At 49.0% G+C, this 25,736-nt stretch overlaps 1 protein-coding gene across 4 annotated transcripts in view; it reads right to left on the bottom strand.

Annotated features, from left to right (window-relative positions):
- Nucleotides 1-25,736, bottom strand: part of GSG1L (GSG1 like) — a 285,264-nt gene that overhangs the window by 97,044 nt on the left and 162,484 nt on the right. The gene's annotated exons all lie outside the window — the stretch shown is intronic.

The raw sequence follows: 25,736 nt of genomic DNA on the forward strand, positions 1-25,736 counted from the left end.
CTCCCAGGTTCAAGCAATTCTCCTGCGTCAGCCTCCCGAGTAGCTGGGATTGCAGGCACCCGCCACTGTGCCCGGCTAATTTTTGTATTTTTAGTAGAGATTGAGTTTCACCATGTTGGCCAGGCTTGTCTCGAACTCCTGACCTCAAATGATCCACCCACCTTGGCCTTCCAAAGTGCAGGGATTACAGGCCTGAGCTGCACCCAGCTGGCTTGTGCTTAGATAGATAGATATAGATATAGATATAGATATAGATACAGATATAGATAGATATACAGATATATAGATTTTTTTTGAGACAGGATCTTGCTCTTTGTCCAGGCTGGAGAGCAGTGGCACGATCATAGTTCACTGCAGCCACTAACTCCTGGGCTCAGGCCATCCTCCCGCCTCAGCCTCCGTAGTAGTTGTGACTAAAGGTAAGTGCCACCATGCCCAGCTAATTTTTTTATTTTTTATTTTTGTAGAGACAGGGTCTCACTATGTTGCTCAGGCTGGTCTCGAACTCTCAGCCTCAAGTGATCCTCCCGCCTCGGCCTCCCAAAGCGCTGAAATTATAGGTGTGCCTGGCCGAGTTGTGCTTTTCCAGCTAGATTGCTAGATTTATTTCCTTATCTTCTTACTGGGCTCGGGAGCATCCGTCTGCGAGTTTCAGCCCACTCCAGTCGAGGAAATTAATAACAATAACGATTGTTCTTGTTGTTATAATTGTCACAATAAGGGCTGACAGTTATGAGGTCTTTATTATGTGCCAAGTCAAAAAGGAGGATATTGATGTCCCGCCCAATCTCCTAGGCTCTCTTTTTAGAGTTTCTGTCTTTGGATGATTGTCTTTGGGCAACCGGAGCCCATTTTTTCTATCTTTGTTCAGAAAATGGGAACTTATATTTCTCTCTTAGCCGCCATCAATGCATGACTGACCAGCAGGGTCCTGTCCTGTGGCTCTGGCTAAGACAACTCTGAGCTGTGACCCACACTACAAAGCCCCCATGGGGTCAGACTGGCCTGACACCATCCCTTGCTTTCTGTTCTCCTTTCCCTGTCCTGCAGCTTCAATTCCCTTACCAGTCTCCCTAGGGAGCATTTCCTTCACCAATGACTTTGCACCCAAATCCTCATCTTACGCTGCGCCTCTAGATAATCTGATCTTAGACGCAAAAATTTATGTGGATTATATCCCCAAATCTTCCTAACAGCCTGCAAGGTAGCAACGTATCACCTGTTTTGCAGACAAGAAAACTCAGCTTCTGAGGGATTAAGCAACTGCTCTATACACCTAGGTAGTGGCATAGTCTGGATTCAAACTCATGCCTCTCTGCCTCCAGGAACCATGGTCAGCAAGGAGGCTGTCATCAGGACAGAGTGGCCACTTGGAAACCATATTCTCCTGCTTTTAGCAGGTTGCTGCAGCCGGTCTGGCTGTGGGGCGTAGGATTCCCTAGTCAAGGCTCTTATTCAAGATATTCTCCGGAGTCCTAAGCAATTCTGGAACCAGGTGTCCAGAAGAGGATGGCCGCTGAGTGGGATGGAATGGCCCTTCGGTTCTCAGGGATGCCATACCAGCCAGCCACCAGGCATGATGGGGAAGGAGGTCACAGGGTAGAGAAGGCAATCTGGAGGATTCTTGGAAGCCAGGTTGGGGAAGCTGGACTTGACCTGAGCTCAGGGGCAGGTGAGGGGCTTAGCCAGGGAACTCTGTATGCTGAGAGGAGAGTGAAGAATGGATGGACAGGATGGAAAGAGTTCTTGGAGGCTTCCGCTGCACTCCATGCAAAAGATGATGGTGGCCTGGACTGTGGTCACAGTGGGAATGAGGACAAGTAGATAAACTGATAACCCCTGAGGGGTGGACTCAGTGGGCTGTGCACCTATGAACCTCATGGCAAAGGAGAGGGAGGAGGCCACACTGGTGCCATGTTCCTGGCTTGGACACGTGAGCAGATGATGGCATTCCTCACTGAGCATGGAACAGTGCTAAGGCAGGGGGACAATGACAGGCAGAGCCTACATGAGCCGTGGAACATCCAGTAGGAATGTCCATGAGCTGGAGCTCAGACAGGTGGGGGGCACTGGCAAGACTCAGCACTCCCTGTGTATCTGCTGTGATTGTCAGAAGGTAGTTGGAGTCAACAGGATGCCTCTGAACCCATGTGGGAAGTGGGATTCCAGGGGACATCAATACTTAAGGGGAGGGAGCAGTGGCAGGGGGCTGTGAAAGTGCGGCAGACACAGCCGGTGCGGTGCTCCCAGCCTGCCCACGGCCCTTGGGGGCACATTTCCACCTGCTGGCACCTGTGTCTCTCTGCCTGGGGGCTTGCCTGGCCACCAGAGCCCACCTCCACCCAGCTTTGAGACAGGCTGGACATGCCGGGGGACATACATCAACCTGCCCCCATCCCCAGAAGCAGCCCTCCCCCAGTGCCAAGTGTGAGCTGGTAAATAAGTCCCAGAAGCTGGGTGCCACTGGGGGCTGTGAGCTACGCATTCCTGTTTCCCACCAGGGGACAAGTGCTTTAAGGTGGTGTTGAATCACAACGTTAAACTGTCAGAACCAAAGAGTGAAAAAGTGATTCTCTTTTCCCTGATTTTTAGCATTCTTATTACCTCAATCAAAAGAATCTCTGTGTGGTGCTAATAGGTCCTTAACACCTTTCTAACACTTGTCAATTTTTTAAAGCAAAGACAAGGCTGGCCTCAGACTCAGAATCTTCCATAGTTTCTAGCCATATTGTGTAACTTTTTTTTATTATTTGTTATTATTAATTATTCATTTTTGAGACAAAGTCTTGCTTTATCACCCAGGCTGGAGTGCATTGTGCAGTGGCTGGATCATGGCTCACTGCAGCCTTAACCTCCTGAGCTCAAGCGATCCTACCGCTTCATCTTCCCAAGTAGCTGGAACTACAGGCACTCACCACCACAACCCACTAATTTTTAATTGTTTTGTAGAGACAGGGTCTCACTATGTTGCTCAGGCTAGTCTGAAACTCCTGGGCTCAAGCGATCCTCCTGCCTCAGCCTCCCAAAGCCCTGGAATTACAAGCGTGAGCCACCGTGACTGGCCTCAGATTCTCTTAACCCTTCTCACTTCTCTGTAAGGAGTTCTTTCATTCAAGTGTCTTCACTTGAACTATTTGGGGGATTCTGTTTTCTGCAGGTACCGTCAGTGACAGATCTTTTTTTTTTTTTTTTAAGGCAAGGGACTCTGATTTCCAGTGAGAGTGGTGATCTAAGCCAATGGTCTCAGCACACACTGAGTGCCCCACCAGCACCACCAGGCTCACCTGGGCACTTGGGCAAATTCTCCGGCCCCAGCCCAGACCTGTGGAATCAGAAACTCTGAGAGTAAGAATCATTCTGTGTTTGAATGGGCCCTACAGGTGATGTTGATATGCAGTCCAATTTGAGAACCAGGAATCTAAAGTCCCATTTTTAAATGTACATGTAAAAAATGAGGCTGAATGCAGTAGCTCAAGCCTCTAATCCCAGCGCTTTGAGAGGCCGAGGTGGGAGGATCACTTAAGCCCAGGAGTTCGAGACCAGCCTGGGCAATATAGGGAGACCTCATCTCTACAAAAATTTTAAAAATTAGCCAGGCATGGTAGCGCATGTCTGTAGCCCCAGCTACTTAGGAGGTTGAGGTGGGAGGGATCACTGGAGCCCAGGAGGTTGCGGCTGCAATTAGCTATGATCCTGTCACTGCACTCTAGCCTGGACAACAGAAGTGAGACCCTGTCTCAAAAATAAAAAAAAATGAGTCACCTCGGCCAGGCTTGGTGGCTCACGCCTGTAATCCCAGCACTTTGGGAGGCTGAGGCAGGCAGATCACCTGAGATCAGGAGTTTGAGACCAGCCTGGTCAACATGGTGAAACCCCGTCTCTACTAAAAATACAGAAATTAGCCAGATGTGGTGGTGTGTACCTGTGATCCCAGCTACACGGGAGGCTGAGGCAGGAGAATCGCTTGAACCCGGGAGGTGAAGGTTGCAGTGAGCCGAGATCGCGCCATTGCACTCCAGCCTGACAGAGAGAGACTCAGTCCCAAAAAAAAAAAAAAAAAAAAAAAAGTCACCTTAAGGAAAAACTAAGTCAATGCTAGAAAAGAAAAGTAGGTGTTGGCATCAGGCAAATAAAAGGTGGTATGGGAATAATTAAACAATCGGGAACCAATGCAGAATGCCTGGCCTGTGATGAATGCTCACTTTTCTTCTTAGTGCTGTGGAATGCAAGCTCGTGGAAGGACAGGAAGTCAGAACAGACAGTCTTTCGGCAGGCCCAGCAGAGCCTCGCCTTAGTGATGCCGGCAAAGCCTCCATAATGGTGGGGATGATTGTCCCAAGTCTCTGAAACTTGCGCTAATGGTTCAATTTGCGGCAGAGAACAGGTGACCTCCAGGGGGCAGAAGGAATGAAATGATTTCTCATCAGGTGCGGGGCCAGGAGGTGACAGCTGATCTTGTTAGCTGCACTCTTTGCCTTTTTAAAAAACAGCTTTGCGATGCCAACTCTGACCCTTCATTGCTGGGATTGATGGGTTTGCAGGAATGATTTTCCATTCGCCTTGGATCCCTCCCTTGCTGAGAGAGCTTCCAGGGCCAGATCCTTGACTGAGTGAAAAAACATAGGTGGGAACCGTGTCTCGGCTGTGTGACATTGAGTGGTCCTCTGTCCGTAGGGTTCCTCATTCCTAAAATGGGCATAATTGACTTGTTGCACGCAGTAAATGAGACAATACCAGTAAATCACACAAGCCTGACATTTGGAAAGAGTTGAAGAAAGTTACGTATGACTATTTCTTGCTAATAAGGTCATTATTCACAATTATAATAATTTTTCCTTTTCCTTTTTATTTTTTTAGAGACAAGGTCTCAGTCTGTCACCCAGGCTGCAGTGCAGTGGCACAATCAAGGCTCACTGCAGCTTCAACCCAGGCTCAAGAGATTCTTCTGTCTCAGCCTCCCGAGTAGCTGGGACTACAGACATGCACCACCATGCCCAGCTAATTTTTTATTTTCATTTTTTATTAAGACACAGGGTCTCACTCTGTCTCCCAGGCTAGAGTGAAATGGCACAATCATGACTCACTGCAGCCTTGAACTCCTGGGCTCAAGCGATCCTCCCACTTCAGCCTCCCAAGTAGCTGGAATTACAAGCATGCACCACTACATGCAGCTAATTTTCTTATTTTTTCTAGAGACAAGGTCGCATCCTGTTGCCCAGGCTGGTCTCAAACTTCTGGCTTCAAGTTATCCTCCAGCCCTGGTTTCCCAAAGTGCAGGGATTATGGGCATGAGCCACCAACCCTGGCCAGCAATTGTAATAAGAGGTGGTAAGGCACCGAGAAAGATTGAGGACCTGGACCAGGTGACCTTAGCTCCATCAATAACTAGATGTGAGACTGGGAAAAGGATACATCGCCATTGAACCTCAGTCTTCTCATCTGCAAATTGGGCATACATGAAGCAGCCAGCCCATGGACTGTTGTGAGGATTAAGTGAGTTAATTAATGAGTAAGTGCTTAGGACAACACCTGTCCTGTCTAAGGTGCCCATTAGCTGTTACCGTTGTTGTTATTCCTAAAGGGAAGTAGCCAAGGAGGATTAGGAAGCCGGAACAAGTGCATTATCAGCCACTGGACAAATAAAACCTTTATGAGGATCAGAGGGGAATTGTTGCAAAGTCATATGAAGTCTCAAGACATATTGGCCTTTCAAGAGAAAACACTTTTTTTCTCAAAAAATCCATCAGTTTAATACATCAAATCAATAAGGCACGGCGCAGTGGCCGCTGGCTGTGAGATGGGTGACAGGCCCCCTGATACCGAGCATGTTGAATCATGTAGATGATGTGGACTGGGACCTCGGGGGCTGGCAACGTCTCTGTGGCAGCTGCTGTTTGCAAAATGTCAATATGGGAAGCTCAGAGGCAGGGATGTACCGGCGCTGGGAGGAAAAGGCCAGAGGCCATGGAGAGCTGTAGGGAGGGACTTCTGGGGTCACTGAGCCCCCAGCCCTTGTTCTACAGATGAGAAGTCTCAGATACAAAAAGGAGCCAGGACTTTCCCATGTCACAGAGTAAGTCAGGAGCAGAGTCGGGTGGGAGGCACTGTTTCACCTCCCAGGCTATTTCCTGTTGTGTGCCTGGGGGCAAGGTTGGTTCTATCAGAGGCATGAGGATCGAGGTTTGAAGGGGAAAGGGCTGTCTGGAAGAGAGAACTACAGTGAGACCAACAGATGGTGGCTCCACTGTACGTCAGCAGCCCCGAGTTCAAACCTTGATGCTACAAACCTCGGGAAGGTCCCTTTGCTGCTGTGAGCCTCAGTTTCCCTCTCGGCAGAGTGAGTAGATTCTCAAACAAGCTGCCAACAGGCTGAATCCAGCCCACAGAAATGTCTTGTTTGGCCCACACAGTATTTTAAAAATATCTGAATTCATTATCAACATTTAAAAATAGGAGGCTTCACATTAAAAAAAAATCCAGATTTCTGGATTCGTTTGCAAAATGGGCAAATGCACAATACTGGACCTGCATCATCACGTGATGATGACTGTGGGGCTGAGCTGGGGCTGCCTTCCTCAGACAGGGGACACGGATCCCACCCGGTGCCCCTCAACCCTTCATGCGTCTTGCCAGGCTCTCAAGAGCATTTGAGTTTCCAGCCTCGTCTCCCTATACGACGAAATCAGTCATTTCTATCTCCGATACTGCAGCCATGCAACATTTTAAGACCCTATATGGACCCCTGATATCTACAGATAGGGGTGAAATACCCTGCAAACCTTTTCCCATGGTCCAGGGTTCTAACAAACACCACACAATCCCATAACTCAATTTTCAGAGTTAGAGGAAAAGGAAAGACATTCAGCTCAGACACCTGAATTGACTTTCTAAGCCAAGGGCATGGATCTGACAGCTGTTCCCGAAAGTTCTCTTGTCCAGCCAGCCACATATCCTTTCCAAAAAGTCCCAGAGAGGGCGAGTGAGTTGCCCAAGGTCACAACGCTCACTCGGAATCTTCCTTTAATAAGTCCGGAAAGCTTTTATGCTTTGACTCCAGGTCATAGTAGAGACCCTCAGTGGATGCTTTAGTGGGATGGGCAAAAAGGTAGGGCAACAGAGCACGTGGGGATGTGATGCCATTCCAATGCCAATCGGCATGCTACCTTGGAAACACAGGCCCGGAGATGACGTTTTCTGCATAACCATCTTGTCTAGAGTCTCAATCCTCAAAGGGAGATCTACAAACCAGCAGCGTCAGCATTCCCTGGGACCCTGGAGAAAATATAGAATCTCTGGCCCCTCCCAGACCTACTGACTGAAGACCTGCATTGTCATCAGGTCCCTAGCTGACTCCAAAGCACATAGGAGTGTAAGGAGCACTGGCCTAGAGGGTCACTCCAATGGGTAGGGCATGCTGGAGGCGTGCGGGAAATGAGATGTTCAGCCTGCAGCTGTACTTCCTTCAGGCGGGTGCTCAGGGTGGAGATGGGCAGGACTGCTTGGGAACCATGTGTCAAGGGCATTGAATGCTGCACTAAGACATTTGAATGTGACTATCTAAGCCCCCGGGGCTGGCTGAATAAGGGCTGTCAAAGGTGTCCCCATCCTAATCCCTGGAAGCTGTTCACTTCCAGGATATGTTACCTTGCATGGCACAAGGGACTTTGCAGACATGATTAAGATCTTGAGATGGAAGGATAAATAGCCAATGCACATGGGCCTTAATACCTAGGTGATGGTTTGATGGGTGCAGCAAACCACCATGGCACACGTTTACCTATGTAACAAACCTGCACATCCTGCACATGGATACTGGAACTTAAAATTAAATTAAATTTTTTAAAAAGACAAAGGTCAAAGGCATAGGAAAAAAAGATTTTGAGATGGGGAGATTATCCTGATATCTGGGTTGGCCCAGTGTAATCACAAGGGTCATTATGACAGGGAGACAGGAGGGTCAGAGACAGAGAAGGAGATGCGATGGGAAAAGCAGAGGTTGCAGTGATGCGGGGCCATGAGCCAAGGAATGCAGGCGGCCTCTAGAAGACAGAAAGGGCAAGGAGACAAGTTCTCCCCTTGAACCTCCAGAAAGGAACACAGTCCGGCTGACACTTTGGTGTTTTGTTGTTGTTTTGTTTTGTTTTGTTTGAGACAGATTCTCGCTCTGCTGCCCAGGCTGGAGTGCAGTGGCACGATCTCAGCTCACTACAACCTCCGCCACCTAGGCTGAAGCGATTCTCCTGCCTTAGCCTCCCGAGTAGCTGGGATTACAGGTGTACACCATCATGCCTGGCTAATTTTTGTATTTTTAGCAGAGACAATGTTTCACCATTTTGGCCAAGTTGGTCTCAAACTCCTAACCTCAGGTGATTCCCCCACCTCGGCCTCCCAAAGTGCTGGGATAACAGGCATGAGCCACCACGCCCAGCCAACACTGATTTTTAAGTCTCGTCTTGGAATTCTGACCTCAAGAACTGTGAGATAAATCCATATTGTTTCAAGGCACTAAATTCTAAATTTGTGGAAATTTGTTACATCAGCAAGAGGAAACTAATACACCTCCTTTTTTTCTTCTTCCTTTTTGAGACAGGGTCTCGTGCTATCACCCAGGCTGGAGTGCAGTGGTGGAATCACAGCTCACTGCAACCTCCAACTCCTGGGCTCAAGTGATCTTCCCACCTCAGCCTCCCAAGTCTCCAGGACCACAGGCACGTTCTATTATGTCTGGCTAATTTTTAAAATTTTTTGTAGAGATGAGGTCTCACCCTGTTGCCCAGGGTGGTCTCAAATTCCTGGCCTCAAGTAATCCTCCTCTGTTGACCTCCCAAAGTTTTGGGATTACAGGCATGAGTTACCATGCCCAGCCAACTTCCTTTCTTTGTTCAAAATCACTTCCTCCCCGAACCACCCTAGCCCGCACTGTGGCCCCCACCGTGGCCCCTAGATCGACCTTAGCAAAGAAGGAAGCTTCTCTACCACCTCCAGAGAGATACCTCGCAGTGGTGGGGTGAGCCTGGACTTGAGGTCAAACAGACATGGATTTGACCTTGGCCTTTTCCTAACCTCTCTGAGCCTCAGTTTCTTCGGCTATAAAACAGAGTCCACACTACCAATCTCACAGGATTTTCTGGGCAACTTTAATGAGGGAATGGCTGCAAAGGCCCCATCTAGTTCTCGGAGCATTCTAGGTCCTCTGTAAACGGCAGCCTATGAAGCTGATGGGCTGGGCCCAGAGAAACAAGTCCGTTCTCCTCCACACTCAACAACTGAACAAACTAGTTTATCATTGGAAAGGATTTTGACAATGCCTCTGGCCCCTAGAGTTCCACAAGCCTCCAGGCCTTGTCAGTTCAGAGACGTCTCTGGCAGACGTGCCCTTTAGAAATGGCTCTGTTGGAATCTGGGGACAGTCGCTGAGCCTGTGAGATGTGTCACGGTGACCTTGGCCTTCAGAATCAGATGACAATTATTTTTCTTCCCCTTCAGAATTCAGCACCTGACTTTGAAAATAAGCACTGGCCCACACAGGCTGGGGGCCTGGAGATGGGTAGTAGGAACCTGGTGGGAAGAACTTTGAAGTCCAAGGTCGAGATATGGCCCCAAAAGCCCCACCCACCCACCCACCCCCTAAGGTCTTCTTGGGAAAGTCCTCTGATCTCTCCAGGTCTCCTTTTTCCCATCTCTAAAAGGGGGCTGCTGTGAAGGCAGAAGGACGAGAAAGGGGAAGGGAGAAGTCACAAACTGGCTCGAAGACAGGTTTTTGAGATTTTTTGTTTTGTTTACTGTTTGCTTTGTTCCCTCCCCTGTCTTCCTCTTCCTCTTCCTCCTCCTCTTTCTTCTCCTCTCTCTGTTTCTCTCTCCACTTGACCTTAGCCAAAAGGCCAAGAAGTGATCTCTCTCTATCTCTTCTCCCTTTCTGCCTCTCTCTTCCTCCCTCTTTCTCTCTCTCTCTCTCTGTCTCTCTCTCTCTCTTTCTCTCTGGGTGTGTGTGTGTGTTTCTCTGTCTCCCTCTCTCTTGGTACATGTGATATTTCTAAAAATTTGAATTAGATGTCATGCCAATATTTAAAAATGGGAAAATCACAAGAGAATCTAGATTCTTTTGAAAACATGGAAGACCAGGGCCATATTCCCACATGGAAATAGTGGCTGGGCAGAGTGGCTGCTGCTCCCTTTACCGAGGGCAGGTGCTGTCTAGTTTGCTGCAGTCCTCACCCCTCCCTATTGTTTGCCACCACAAAGGCTGAGGGCTACAGCCCAGGGAACCAGCTCAGCGTGCAGGCAGTGAGAGGGAAGGACAGAGATGGGCAAGCCTCGGGGAGGAGGCTGGCATGGGAGGCCAGGAAAGGCCCTCCATGGGAAGCGCCCCCAGACATCTGCTGATTCCCGTCACCTGCTGCTACCCTTGAAAACACATCTGTGAATATGATCTGGGGCTGCTCAGTCTGGAACATAGCGGAGAAAAGCAGGAAAGCATTTACCCGCTGCGAGTTGGCAGTGTAGCCCAGTGTTTAAGGGCACGGCCTGGGGAGCCAGGTCACCTGCAGGCAAACCCCGGCTATGCTAGGGACTTTCTGTGTGGCCTCAGACAAGTTACCTCGCCTCTCTGAGCCTCGATTTCCTCACCTGCCTCACAGGTGAGGAATTACATGAAACAGGTAAAGAGGCATCACTGGCTGGGCACAGCGGCTCGTGCCTGTAATCCTGGTATTTTGGGAGGCTGAGGTGGGAGGATCGCCTGAGCCCAGGAGTTCAAGGCCAGCCTGGGCAACACAGTGAGACCCTGCCTGTACAAAAATTTAAAAAATTAGCCAAGTGTGGTGGCGTGCACCTGTGGTGGTAGCCACTCAGGAGGCTGAAGCAGGAGAATTGCTTGAGCTCGGGAGGTTGAGGCTACAGTGAGCTATGATTGTACCACTGCACTCCAGCCAGGGTGACAGAAGGACACCCTGTCTCAAAAACATAAATAAATAACAAGAAGACACGTGTAAAGAGGCATAACCCAGGGTTCACTCCCGATAGACTTCAATATGCTAGCTGCCCCCATTTTAACAGAGGAGAACAGATTCTGTCTTGGAAACAACAAAGAAAAAATCCTCAGCTGCCTCAAGCCTGACAGAGCCAGACTGAGTGGGTGGTGGGGAGGTACTGTCCAACTGGGTGATGTGGATTCCACGTTTGCCCAGGATCTCAAGACCAGGCAGGCTTCAGCCTCCGCTCCTTGCCTCTCTGCACCTCCGTTGCTGAATCCGGGGTCCCCTGTGGCCTGATGGTACTCCAACTCAGTCTCCCCATCCTGAGCACTAATACAATTGTCCTTCCTCCTCAATCTCACCTGAAAAACAGCATTGACTGCACAAACCCAGACACTGTTTCCTGGGAATGCAGACAGAACAGGACTTGGATCCAGTCCTCCAGGAACCCCAAATTGAACCTGCGGGGTGAGACACACACCCAGTGACAACCACGCTCTACAGCACCCACGGAGGGCCAAGCACTGAGCTGGCACCCTTTTGACAAATAGAAACTCAATTCATCTCCACAACCACTCTATGCCTTGGGTGCTATTACCATCTCCACGTCATGGAGGTGAGGAAGCTGAGGCAGGTGAAGAAGTTAAGTCCCCATCCCAGGGCCATAATGGGCAAGTAAGTGGCAGAGCTGGGGTTCAGAGCCTGGTCAGCCCAGCTCCCATGGCACGAGAAGCCCAGCTGGCCTCAGAGCACCTCCCTGATGCCTGCTTGGGGGGCCTGGCTGGTTCCTTCCAAGTATTTGAGGTAGGGGCTACCAGGCTCCATCTTCCAGGTAAGGACACTGAGGCAGAGAGAAGGAAAGAGATTCACCCAAGACCCCGCAGCATTGGCAAGGGGAGTTAGGAATGGTGCCTACGTCTGTCTGAGCCTCCCTCTCCAGCTCTGCACCTTTTCCAGGACATGGACCCCTTTGGCATCTGGTGAAGCCTCATGGACCCTTACTCCTAATGATGTTTTTCAATGCATAAAACAAATACATGCAGAATTGCAAAGAAAGCCAATTATATTGGAATGGAATTATCAAAACATTAAAAAAAAAAAAAAAAAAACAGATACATAGGCCAAGCATGGTGGCTCATGCTTATAATCCCAGCACTTTGGGAGGCCATGGTGGGTGGATCATCTGAGGTCAGGAGTTCAAGACCAGCCTGGCCAAAATGATGAAACCCTGTCTCTACTAAAAATACAAAATTTAGCCAGGTGTGGTGGCATGCTCCTGTAATCCCAGCTACTCAGGTGGCTGAGGCAGGAGAATTCCTCAAACCCGGGAGGCGGAGATTGCAGTGAGCTGATCACACCACTGCACTCCAGTCTGGGTGACAGAGCGAGACGCTGTCTCAAAAAATAAATATTTAAAAATTAGATGTATAATATTAGTACACATACTTCTTGATTGATACAGGATATAACAAGATCTAGTGCACGTCTAATAACTACAATCATTTCAAAGCAGTGAGCAGGGAAGTGGTATTTCAAGATGTCTGCAACCCCTATAAGGTGTGGTGGAAAAAATCTGTGATTTCGATTGGTGTCAAAGCCCCAGGTGCATCTAGCCCACTGAGGTTTGTTGCCACCACACGTCACAGAGGAAGATGCCAATGGCCAGTGACAGGCTAGTGAGAGTTAACGTGATCCCGCCACCTCAGTTCTTAGATCCTGAATCCTGTCCACTTGGCCACCTGGGAACATCCAGGTTAACCAACTCTGCTATTGTTTCTTGGCTAAGGCAGAGTGAAGAATCTCTGCTACAGGAGCGGTTCTCAAGTTTGTGCATGCACATTAAAATGCAGATTCCTGGGCTGGCCCCTGTGGAATCTGATGCTGCAAGTTTGGGAAGAGGCTGGGATCTGCATTTCGAGCAATGCAGGTCCCAGGTCTTTCAGATGCACGGGCCATTTTATGAGAAAGAGGTACCTTTTAGAAATGTAAATACCATCGGGTCTCTCTCCTCCTGCAACCTTCTGGTGATGCCCCGTAGTGCTTGGGATAAACCCCAGCTCCGTGCCTTGACATTTGAGTTTCTACCAGACTGTCAGACCACTGCCTACCCTTTGTCATCCCCTGTCCCTCCACACTCCAGCCTCATGGGCAGCTCCCTTCCTCCAAAGCCACCTCAGGGCCTTTGCACTTGCTGTGCCCTTGGCCCAGTGTTCTTCCCCCAGCGTCACTTGGCCGGCTGCTTCCCAGCTCAGATGACCCCAACCCCTCCATTGAAAGCAGCCACCACTGCCGTCACACACAGTCACTTTCGGTCCTTCCCCCTATTGTACTATCCCCTCTGCCCTCCTGGTTATTGGAAGTGGTGTTATTCACTGGTTTACTGAGGTCTGGTCTGGCAGGATGTTGTCTGTCTGTCCAGCACCCGCTCCTGGAACCACATCTGGCTCTGGCATGGGTGGCGCTCAGCAAACAACTTGCTAAATGAAGGAGTGAAGAAATGCCACCAGCCAGGAGGAGAAGGAGATGGCCAGAGTTGTTCAGCAGCAGAGAGGCCGAGGGAAAAAACTGCTTCCAGGAGGAGGGAGCCGCTGTCATGAATGCCACCAAAAGGTCAAGGGAAATGAAGACTGAGAGATGAGAAAAGGCCACAGGCTTTGGCGATTGGAACCCCTCTGGTGACATTTGTGGGGAGGGAAGCCGATTCCGCAGAGAGGCCGATGCCAAGGGGGAATCTGGCTTCAGGAGGTGGGGAAGGAGGGGGTGGTTAGGCTGGCAGTGCAGACCCCGCGGGTGCCGATGATGAGACGGGAGGTTCGCCCGAGCTTCAGAGCAGGGGGAGGGAGAGGGGGAGCCGCTGGTGCAGGAGGCTTTGGTCATCTGTACTCACTGACTCACTCATTAATTCACTTTCAGCAGGGAGGGATGGGGAGGGGACAAGAGCAGGGCTCTGGAGCCAGGCAGGGTGTGATCACATCCCACCTCCTCTGCTTACCAGCAGGGTGCCTTGGGCGTTATTTAAATCTGGCTGGATCTTGGTTTTCTCATCTGTAAAATGGAATGAAAACGATGTCCGCCTTAAGGGCTGCAGTGAGGATTTAGTGACACATGCGGGAACAGGACAGGGTACCCAGAGAGTGCCCAGCAAGTGCCCAGCAGGTACCATCTTTTGTTTCCTATTGCTGCTCAGTGTCGGGTGCCATGCTGCAGCTGGGAGGTAGCAGTGGAAGGCAGCTTTCAGCATGAACCACAGAGACAAGGACACAGCCAGGCAAAGCAGTGGCGGCCAGGCGAGCCGAGTGACCAGGGGCTGCAGGGATCCAGAAGGGACCAGCCTGGCTCAGGCACAGGAGTCCCAGGGGTTTCTGGAGGAGGAGCTGGAGGAGGTCTTGAAGGACAAGGGGGAGTCCAGCAAGAAGAACGAGACCCAGGGGGCGGGAGCCTGGAGCTGGTGTGGCTGGACCCAGAGGCCAAATCCTGGGGGCTAGGAGCCCGCAGAAGAGGCTACTTGATCCCCAGGCAGCAGGGAATTGTGGGAAGCCTCCCGCCAGGGAGCAACGTGGTCGGACCTGGGTACCCAGTATTCCCTCTGGCTGCCACACAGAGAGAGAGAAGTGGGCCTGGCGTCAGTGCTGCCCTGTGGGGAGACTTCTGCAGGGCTCCCTGGAAGCAGGGGCAACTGTCTGAATGGTGGAAACCACAGCCAAGACAGGGGAGAAGAGACAGACTGCCCGTGGGAGGCAGAGTAGAGTCGTCCCCTGCGGACCCCGGGTCACTTTCCTCTGATGTGTGTCCCACAAGGACGAGTACTAAAGGGGGCTGCAGAATGCCCACCTACCTCCATCAACTTTTCTTCCCACCTCTCCACCAAAGCCCATTTTGAGTGCATGGTGGAGGGGGCTCCAGATGCTAAGATGCCCCCCTTGGGGCCCTGGAGGGAGAGTGGCCTCAAAGCTGCAATGAGCCACCAGGGACCAAATCCTCCAGGGCAGGCCAGAAGTCAGGGGCTTGGCGGACAGACTGCAGTATCCTGGCACCCAGATTTGGAAGTCCCAGCCCCAGGAAGTCCCCCAGTCAAGACAGAGACCCCCCACCAAGGTCCTGTGAAGACACTGAGTGTGAGCCCCAGCTGACTCGGCATTCACTTACCTGTCAGAGCCAGCGGTCACCTGTACAATGGCCGTTAACTCTCCCTCACTTTCGACCCTGTCTTCTGCCCCCTTTCCCCTTGCTCACCTTCCTCCAGGCACCCTGGCCCACTTGCTGTTGCTGAAACGTGCCAGGCACACTCTTGCCTTGGGGACTTTGCACTTGCTGCTCCCTCTGCATGAAATGCTGTTCCCCTGTGTCTCCCCACCTGCCCTAAGGTTTTGGAGGTTTTTTTTATCACCCAGGCCAGAGTGCAGTGGCCTGAATGGTTCACTGTAACCTTGAATTCCTGGGCTCAAGCAATCCTCTCCTACCTCAGTCTCCCAAGTAGCTGGGGCCACAGGCACATACCACCATGCCTAGCTAATTTTTAATTTTTTTGTAGAGATGGGGTTTTGCTATATTGTCCAAGCTGGTCTTGAACTCCTGAGCTCAAGTGATCCTCCTGTCTCAGCCTCCCAAAGCGCTGGGATTATGGGTGTCAGCCACCACGCCCAGTCTTCTAAGTTTTGCCTAAATGTCACTTCTCAGTGATGTCTTCCCTGATCCCACTGTTTAAAATTGCCGATGCCCCTCCCCAATACTCCCTAGCCCCCTTTCCTTTTTATTTTTTTCCCTAGCATGTATCACCATTCAGCAGCCAAAAGGATCTTTCTAGAATGTAAATCGAATCTCCCCTCCATAAATCCCTCTAATGTTCCAATGGTTTCCCATCATACTCAAAGTGAAATCCAGGTTTCTTCCAGGGCCCTAAGTGACCTGGCCCCTGCCCGCCTCTCCTGCCTTATCTCCCTCCCCTTCCTTCCTGAGGCTCCTTTCCAGCCACAAAACTCATTCCCACCCCAGGGCCTTTGCACATGCTTTCCCCACCTCTGATGGAAACACGGTTACAAGACATCTGTCACTTTCCTCCTTAAGGAAAGGTACAAGCACAGTCATAAATGGGGGTGAATGCTCTGCTTCCATGTCAAGAAGAGGACAGAAAGTCATGGCAGCTGCAGCCACCTGGAGGGGTCACATTCAGGGATGGTCACATCCCAGGAGAAGCCACAGCCACAGCCGACAGGTGGGAATATGCACTCGGGGTTGCCAGATCTTCCAACTCTTCCAAAGAAGCCAGAAATCTTGGGTTTTACATGAAATCTCCTCATTTTGAAAAAATAATGAATTCAAATCTTTTCAAGCACAACTGTGAGGCCCTAGGACACGAGTTTCCAATCCTTCACAGAGCTCAGAAACCCAATCATGATTGAGTCCATCCCACTGCATTTTTTTGTGCTAAAAATTCACCCCAGAGAGGGGACAAGATTTGAAGAAGGTCACACGGCTTCTAGCCGAGCATGGTCTCCAACCCAGGACTCTGTTTCTTAACAGCAGACATTTCTTCAACTTCTACTGAGCACTTGGCTGGACCACACAAAGGGGAAAATGCTATTCCGTTCATGCCACAATCTTTTTTTTTTTTTTTTTAAAGCGACAGGGTCTCACTCTGTTGCCCAGGCTGGACTGCAGCAGTGCAATCATAGCTCACTGCACCTCCTGGGCTCAAGTGATCTTCCCCCCTCAGCCTCCCAAGTAGCTGGGACCACAGGCATGTGTCATGATGCCTGGCTAATTTTATTTTTTTGTAGAGACAGGGTCTCATTCTGTTGCCCAGGCTGCTCTTGAACTCCTGGCCTCAAGCAGTCCTCCCACAGCCTTCCAAAGTGCCGGGATTACAGACATGAGCCAGCATCTTTAAGACATGGACAGAATAATGAAAAAATATTTGTGGGTAGAAATTTTTTAAGGCTTATCTGCAATGGTACATGAAGGGTCTATCCTAGCACGAAGAATGTACTTCTTCTGTCTCGGTACGGCATTCATCTTGGTGGCAGGGCGGGGCGGGGGATGCATGATGCATGATCCTGCCTGAGTCTATGGTGAGCTCTGAATCTCTATCTTATTACTAGACAGCATCTTTTCTCTTGCCACTACCCTTCCCCCACCTTCCCACTCCCACCCCTGCCTCACCACCTTGACCAAAATGATCCTGGCTTTATCACTGTGGCAGAGAAGTCTAAAAATATCTAGACGCACCAACTTCAGGGGTTTATTCTCTCATCTGGGAGGCACCCACAAAGCTTTTGCCAATATAAATGGCATTTCCTTTGGTATTTTTAAAGATCAGAGAATCCACGGGAATATACAAGTTGGACGGGGCCTTTGAGATCACAGCTTCCAAATGCCTCCTGTTTCAGGTTTAAAAAAAAAAGTTTTTTAAGGAGGCTCGAAAGGTTAGGTTTCCAGATAGCTCACAAAGGAAGAAACCAACGTAGTTAAAATCCTATGGAAAAATTAATTCAACCTCTCTCGTAATAAAATTTAAATTAAGGCACTCATGAGATAGAGCTTGTAGCCAGCATATTAAGCAAAATTTTTCAAATAAGAGCTTCTAGTAGAAGATAGCGACGGGAGGGTGGGTTTCCCTGGCGGAAACATTTACAAACTTCTCACTCAGAAGCCATGCAATCCCCTTATTTCCCCAGGCTCCCTTGCTGTGTGACTAGTCCTGGCCACCAGGCTCTGAAAAGCTGGCGTGTGGCCTTCCTGGTTCTTACCCCGCTTCCCTGAGGATCTGAGGAGGTGTTGAGATGTTAGTGTGTCCAGCATCCTGGGTCCCTAGGAGATCAAGTTTGCTTCAGCCCGGGGCCCTCTGCACCTCCTGCTCCCCCTGAAATGTTCTTTCCTCTTATTCTCACAGGGCTGGTTCCTCGTCTGCACTCAGGTCTCAGTTCAAATGTAAGCTCTTCATCAAGGAACCAGAAAGATCCTAACCCATCCACCTACCCAACCTTCTCTCCCCTGGCCACGCCCCATTCTGACATCTTGTTTAATTGTCTCCCTAGCAGCGGTCTCATTTTGAAATGATCATACCTTTGCCTCAGTTTGCCCGTCTGTGAAACGGGCAGTCAGACTCAACTTGAAGGCCCATCCCCTCTGTGACATGACTCCCGAGACCCCGATGGGTATGGACACCCTGTCTCACCACCTCCACTGCCCCTCCTGTGCCCTGGGCCAGCCCAGCATCCCTCTTGGAAATAGAACCCACTTTTCCTTCCAGAGACCACCACTACCCCATTCTCAGCACTTGAGTATGGGGGACAGCCCAGCTGCTCCCAGCTACAGGGCTAGTATCCTCAGAGTCTACTGTGATTGGTTAAGGGATGGGCACATGACTCAAGCTGGGCCAATCAGAGCTAGACCTGGGAATTTGCAGAAACATCTGTTGAAGAGGCGGTCCCTTTCCACTGGGAGTTGCTAAACTGGAGAAAGTGGAAACTGGAGCTGCCGGGAGCACCTCTGCCAGTACAGACCCCCTCAGAAGGAAACCCAGGAGAGCCGAGCAGAGAGAGAATGGCTGACTCTTAAGAGCATTGTGGGAGCGCCTGGATCCAGCTGTGCCTGACTGTGATATGTCCCTGACACTTGAATTATGGAGCCAGTAAACTCCTCCTTCAGCTCAAGTCTGTTTGAAATGAGTTTTCTTTCTTTTGCAGCCAAAACAGGCTTTTGCCTTCCTTGACTGTCCCTGCAAGGATGTCTGTCCCAGCCCTGGAATGTTTGCTCATTTCTTAGTCTCCCTCTGGGGATATGAGCTCCCTCATAGGCAGGGCTCCCAGCATCTCTGCTCCTCATCTGCCCTGTGCAGCCCTGGCCAAGTGACCAGAGGAGAGAGAAAGCTCTGCAGCTCTGGGGTTTTAATTGGGGAGCTGCTCTGTCCATTCCAGAAAGCTTCAGACTGTGTGATCTGAGCAATTAACCTTTCTGCAGAGGCCAAGGCCAATTATATCCCAGGGGCCATCTGTGACATCTGTGTAACAGACCAAGTGTCTCAGCCTGGCTGTCTTGGTTTTGTAGGACAAATGTAGCATAATCAATCTCTTCTATCCCCTCTGCTGTTGCCCCAGTCTAGGCCTGTGTCCTTTCTTGTGGTTGCAACAGCCTCTGCCTCCTTCCTACTTTCCCATTGGCCCACTCTTGCCCATGCTCCACAAACTTGTCCCCTGTGACCTTGGCAATTGCATCTGCAGCTTCCCCACGCCCCACCCTCCAACTCCCCTAAACTACCTACCTGGTAGATTGCAAGCATGGTCCCAAATTATTCACCCTTCCTGTGTCTGTACCCTTTTAAAATACTCTCCCACTTCTGACTTTGAGCTCAGCCATGGGACTTGCTTTGGCCAATGGGATGTTAGCGGATGAGACACAAGCACATTGCACAACCAATGCAATACCTCTTGCTTGCACCTGTTGTCACCCAGGCTAGCCTGCTGGAGGATGAAGGACCCACTGGGCAGAACCTAATCATCCCAGCTGAGGCTGGCCTAGGTCAGCCAAACAGTCTGTCTGTGCCTAGACATAAAGCAAGCTAGCCACAATCAGCAAAACCATCGAGCTGATCACCCCACATGTTGAAGCAGTAAACGCTTATACTTGCAGACCTCTGAAGGTTGTGATCAGTATGCAGCACTGTCATGGCAATAGAGAACTGATGCATGTTACATTTCCCCCAAGTCTCTAGAGCCTTGCCAAGTACTCTTCCATCTGCCCGTCCTGTCTACACTTTGGTCTGTTTCCTAGTCCAGTTTGTGCTGCTATAACAGAATACCAGAGACTGGGTAATTTTTAAAAAACAGAAATTTACTTCTCACAGTTCCGGAGGCTGGGAAATCCAAGAACAAGGTGGCTTTTCTGGTGTGGGCCTTCTTCCTGAGTCCTTGCATGGCAGGAAGGGCAAGAGAGAGCTAATACACTCCTGCGAGCCCTTTTTATAGCAGCATTAATCCATTCATGAGGATGGAGCCCTCACGACCTAAACACTTCCCAAAGGCCAAAACTCCAACACCGTTGCATTGGGATTAAGTTTCCAACACATGAATTTTTGGAGAGGACAAAAACATTCAAACCACAGTGTTTTGCTTGGCCAACTCCTACACATCCTGCAAGATTCAGCTCAGTATCTCATCCCACTGAGGGCTTCAGTAACCTCCTCTTCCCACCCCACCCCAAAGGCTGATAGCTCACTTCTCTATGCCCTTACAGCCCCTCTGCATTAAAACGGGCTGGAGTCCGAGAGTGTAGCTCAAGCCCTGGTGCCTACACTTACCAGCCGTAGGGACCTGGGGGCCCATCATTTAACATTTCTAAACCTGAGTTTCCCCACCTGAAAATGGGGATGACAATAACATCACCCATCTAGTAGATATCCCATGGGAGGGGCTTCATGTAGTGTCTGGCACACAGCAAGAGTTCTCTCTAGTTAGCTGCTATCCTGTCGCTATGGTGCTTACCTCATTGTCATGCCATTATTTTTCTGCCTTGTGAGACTTTGGGCCCCGGAAGTCCGGACCCACACCTCATTCACTATCTGCCTTTGGACTAGTCCAGAGAGAACAATTATTTTTTCTTCTCTCTCTTTCTTTCTTTTTCTTTCTTTCTTTCTTTCTTCTTTCTTTCTTTCTTCTTTTTCTTTTTTTTTTTTTTTTGACAGGGTTTCACTCTGTCACCCAAGCTGAACTGCAGCGGTGTAGTGGTGTGATTATGGCTCACTGCAGCCTTGAACTCTTAGGCTCAAGCAAGGGTCCCACCTCAGCCTCTCAAAGTGTTGGGATTACAGGCGTGAGCCACCACTGACCTGGCCCCAGAGAGGACAATATTGATGAAAGGAGGGAGAAGGCGAAGGAACTAACCAAACACCTGCATGACTCTGCACTGCACCCAGCTTTTTTTTTTTTTTTTTTTTTTTTTGAGACAAGGTCTTGCTCTGTTGCCCATGCTGGAACACAATGGTGTGATCATATCTCACAGCAGTCCTGACCTCCTGGGCTCATGTGATCCTCCCACCTCAGCCTCCCAAGTAGCTGGAACTACATGCGTGAGCCACCATGCCCAGCCTGCACCTAGATCTTTATAAGCTGTCACTGCTGATTCTCTAAAGAGAAGTTTCACAGTCCCATTTCATTGTTAAGAACATCAAGGTTCGGGGAAGCAATGTAACTTGCCCATGAGCACACAGTAATTAAATGATGTGCATCTTTTCTTTCTTTTTTTTTTTTTTTTGTTTAGACAGAGTCTTGCTCTGTCACCCAGGCTGGAGTGTAGTGGCATGATCTCAGCTCACTGCAACCTCCACCTCCCAGGTCCAAGAGATTCTCCTGCCTCAGCCTCCTGAGTAGCTGGGATTACAGGCACATGCCACCATGCCTGGCTACTTTTTTTTTTTTTTTTTAGTAGACATGGGTTTTCACCATGTTGGCCAGGCTGTGCTCAAACTCATGACATCAGATAATCTGCCCCCCTTGGCCTCCCAAAGTGCAGGATTACAGGCATGAGCCACTACACCCAGCTGATGTGCATCTTTTCATGCCCCTCCTGGTCTGGTCCATATTTGGGACAAGGACAAATGTAGTATTCAAGAGAAATACTATAACTAATAAGAAAGAGTATTTATAAAGTACTTACTATACTACTCATGCTGTTTGAATCACTTGACTTATTTCAACTGATTTAATCATCACAAAAACCTCTGTGAGGTAGGTACTGTGATTATCCCCATTTTATAGTCAAGAAACTGAGGCATGAAAGGTCCATTGACTTGCTTAAGGTCACACAACTAGAAAATGGCAAGACCAAGGTTTGAACCAGGCCACTTGAGGCCATGGAGCTTTCTAGTTCATCAGTCTTATTGCCATGGATGATGAACTGCATGGTTCATGACCCTCAGTCTTCCCATCACAGACACCCAAACACACACAGGTACAAAAGCCCCTGGTCAGGATGACTGACACATGCAGGAGCCTGCCTCAGTCTACCCAAGAACTCCAGGTCTAGGCTGGGTGTGGTGGCTCTCACCTGTAACCCCAGCACTTTGGGAGGCCAAGGCAGCAGGATTGCTTGAGCCCAGGAGTCCAAGACCAGCCTGGGCAGCATAGTGAAAGCCCATATCTACAAAAATACCAAAACTTGCCAGGCGTGGTGGCATGCACTTGTGCCATGTATAACTCGGGAGGCTGAGGCAGGAGGATTGCTTGAGCTCAGGAAGTTGAAGCTGCAGTGAGCCGTGATTGCATCACTGCACTCCAGCCTGGGTGACAGAGCAAGAACCTGTCTAAACAACAACAACAACAACAACAAAAATACAAAAAATTCCAGTTCCCTGCCCTGAGCCCCAGGCAAGGGCTGGGGACCTGGCACTCCCTGTAGTTCCTGCCCACTTCCTCCCTAGCAGCTGCCGGATCCTGCTGCCCCCACCCAGCCTGACTGGACTTTCTTGGAGTTTCTTGGCAGCCACAACCAAGCCCACTGTTTGTGTAGCCCAGTACAATCTGGCCTCCTTTCTTCTCTAGCCTCATCACCTCTCTCTCTCTCTCTCTCTCTCTCTCTCTCTCTCTCTCTCCTCTCTCTCTTTTGAGACAGGGTCTCACTCTGTCACCCAGGCTGGAGTGCAGTGGCACATTCTCCATTCACTGCAACCTCCGCCTCCCAGGTTCAAGCTATTCTCATGCCTCAGCCTCCCAAATAGCTGGGATTACAGGCGCCCACCACCACACCCCGCTGATGTTTTGTATTTTTAGTAGAGATGGTGTTTGGCCATGTTGGCCAGGCTGGTCTCCAACTCCTGACCTCAGGTGACCCTTCCACCTTGGCCTCCCATCCCTTTCTCTCTTTACTCCAGGCATCTCCTTGCTGCTTGGCTGCTGTTTGAATATCCTGGGTATTTTCTGCCTCAGGGCCTGTGCACCTGCTGTTCTGCTGTTTGGAACCTCCCCACTCCCTCCCCCAACCACATGGCATCCTCATGGTTTTGTCCTCCACTCCTTTGATCTTTGCTCAAATGTCACCTTCTTGAGAAGGCCCCCTCTGGCTCCTCCAACTATAATGTAAACGCTCTCTCACTCCCTGCCCTTCTTCACAGCCTCAGCCCCGCTTTACTTTTCTCCACACTTATTGCCATCTAATAATACCATGTGACTGACAACTTACTTTTTTTGAAAGTTTGTTTCTCTCTTTGAGAGTGGAAGCTCCATGGAGGCAGGGGTTTTTGTCTCCTATATGCCACTGGGCCCCAGTGTCTTAAACTGCGCCTGACACATAGCAGGCATTCCTTAACATTTGTTGAATAAATGAATGATTTGTTGATCAGCTTTGAATTCAAGCTATAAGGACACTGACCACCTGCTTTGTGGTGGTCAGGCTGGGGCTTGGTGAGTTCCCCCAACCCTACGAGGGTCTGACTCCTACCACTGTCTCACCATCCATGTACCCAAGCTCCCAGCATGCCTCACAGCCAAGCCCACTTAAGGTCAGACAACTGGCATTAAGACCAAAGGTCTGGCTGGGCACAGTGGCTCATGCCTATAATCCTAGCACTTCAAGAGGCTGAGGCAGGAGGATCGCTTAAGCCCAGGAGTTTGAGACCAACCTGGGCAACATAGTGAGACCTCGTCTCTACTAAAAACATTCTTTTAATTAGCCAGGCATGGTGGTGTGCACCTGCAGTTGCAGCTACTCGGGAGGATGAGGCGGGAGGATCACTTGAGCCCAGGAGGTTGAGGCTGCAGTGATCCCTGATTGTACCACTGCACTCCAGCCTGAGCAACAGAGCAAGACCCTGTCTCAAAACCAAAACAAAACAAAAGACTAAAGGTCTGGTCTGGCTGCTATATCTTCAGATTTCATATATACTCACAACAACAACATCAAGGTTAAAAATGATTAGTATGAAGATAGCAAACGCTGGTGAGAATGTGGGAGTGGCTCCACAGATTGACGCAGCCACTTCAGAGACCAATTTGTCCTTACCTAGTGTAGTTGAAGATGTTTGTGTCCTACGACCCAGCAATCACAGTCCAATTTATAAAAGTTAAAGACATTCTTGCACCATAATACAGGTTCAACAATGTTCATAATGGCACAGTTTGAAATGGGAAAAAAAACTGGAAACAACTAAATGGTTATCGACAGTAGAATGGATAAATAAATTGTGGTGTATTCACAGCATAGAATGCTTGCTAGGAAGCTGTGAACAGAAATGGATAATGGCTACAAACATCAACATGGCAGAATCTTTATTTTTATTTATTTGTGTGTGTGTTTTTTTTTAATGGAGACAGGGTCTCACCATGTTGCCCAGGCTGCTCTGAAACTCCTGGGCTCAAGTGATCCTCCTGCCTCAGCCTCCCAAAGTGCTGGGATTACAGGTGTGAGCCACCACGCCTGGCCAATGTGGAGGAATCTTAAGAACATAATGTAAACAAGTTAACTCTGTGTACCCATGTACCATGTTAACATGATAACACATGTACCATGATCCAATTTATCTAAAGTTCAAAGATAAGCAAAAAGATACAGTGTATTTAATGATACTAACTTGTCGCGAAACTGAACAAATGCAAGGGAATGTTCTATCTAGAAGTCAAGAAAGAGGTTGCCTTTGAGGGAGGGGCTGGGATCTCAGGGCGAGGGACCCAGGAATCCAAAGCTAATGGTAATGACGTTTTGCTTAAATTGGTGACTCGCTGCATTCTTATTAATGGTATTTTGAACTTATTTTCATAAATATTCATTTGTATTTACTCCAATATTTCATAAAGTCAGTTTATTAAAAGGAAAATAATGATTTGGGAGATGAGAGCAGGGGTTGTCAAACTACAGCCTATGGGCCAAATTTGCCATGCCTCCTGTTTTTGTAAATAAGGTTTTATTGGAATACAGACAAATAAAGTTTTATTGGACCACAATCAAGTTCATTCATTTATGCATCATCTATGGCTGCTTTCATATAACAATGGCAGAGGTGAGTAACCACAATAGAGACTGTGTGGCTCACAAAGCCAGTATTTACTATCCAGATATTTACTTTCTGGTCCTTTTAAAGAAAAGTCTGCTGCCCCAGGGCTACAGCAATGACCTACACTCACAGACTAAATTTAATTATTTTAATTTTTTTTCTACTTATTTTCTAATTTAAAAGTAACACATGCTTATCAGAAAGAATTTGAAAAATATAGAAATATGAGAAAATAGTTTCCCATATAAGGTCACCACCAGCAATAACTGGTAAAATTTGAGCCTATTTCCTTCCAGTTTTTTTTTTAACGCATATGTAAGTTTCCTCCGTCTATAACCAGGAGCTTGCTGATCATGCAGTTTTGCACCCTGTTACTTTCACTTAATATAATCTCAGGAGCATTTTTCTGTGTGGCTTAATAGCATTCCATTTTTTGCTATTATAAGTAACGATGCAATTAGTATCCTTGTACACATGTCTTCGTTGACAATATGAAATATTATATAGTCATCCAAAATGAATTCTTCAAGGAATCTCTAATGATACAGGGACTGTCATGGTTACATTATTTATACCAGCAAAAAGACTGGAAACAATATGAATGGTTTGGCGGTAGGAGAATTGTTATATGAACTTGGTACATCATTAAGTGGAGTACCAAGTTCATATAATGTGGATGGAATATTATTCTGTAGCTTCCAAATGTAATGATTATGAAGAATGGAAAAATGGTTCTCTCTCCGAGCCTCAGTTTCCTGATATGCAAAGTGAGGATACAGCCTCCC

This window comes from Pan troglodytes, chromosome 18 (assembly GCF_028858775.2).
Source record: "Pan troglodytes isolate AG18354 chromosome 18, NHGRI_mPanTro3-v2.0_pri, whole genome shotgun sequence".
NCBI classification, from domain to species: domain Eukaryota; kingdom Metazoa; phylum Chordata; class Mammalia; order Primates; family Hominidae; genus Pan; species Pan troglodytes.